Raw genomic sequence first — 532 nt, 5'->3', positions numbered from 1 at the left:
TGACCTGAGTTATAATATCCTCAAGCCCCACCCTTTTCCTCCACCACCACTTACCAAACATCAGCTAATTCAGGAAGCTGCACTTCCTTCCAGGCCTGCCCTAAGAGTAGCCCAGCCTAGGCAAGGCTGTGGTGAAAACTTGAGCAAGATGATCACCGCAAAGTGGAGCCTTGAACTGGGTCTAAGGTTTTGGGCCATTCCCTCTACAATGCTGAGGGCTATTTATTTTGCAAATAAAATGAGTTTTGAGGTGGTGGCTCGCCTCTGGAAGGAGCTGGGCCTGGGAAGGTTATGGTAAGTACTTTTGAGCAAGAGGCAATGTGGGAGCACAAGAGGAAGGGGCTGACTCTGCAGAAAGTGGGCAGGGCTAGCTGAAGCAACTGAGCCTTGAAGAAAGAACAGCAGTATGCTGACAAAAGTGGTTCTTGACCAAGTGGAGAGCACGTACACAACCACAAATCACACACATACAGGTGCCTTCATGGAATGAGGTGCAGCTCCAGGCGCCTGAAGAGGATACACCAAAGCGGGG

This window comes from Rhinopithecus bieti, unplaced genomic scaffold (genome assembly GCF_001698545.2).
Source record: "Rhinopithecus bieti isolate Rb0 unplaced genomic scaffold, ASM169854v2 scaffold_26546, whole genome shotgun sequence".
Taxonomy (NCBI): domain Eukaryota; kingdom Metazoa; phylum Chordata; class Mammalia; order Primates; family Cercopithecidae; genus Rhinopithecus; species Rhinopithecus bieti.
The sequence above is the reverse complement of the archived record's forward strand: the minus strand, read 5'-3'. Positions refer to the sequence as shown.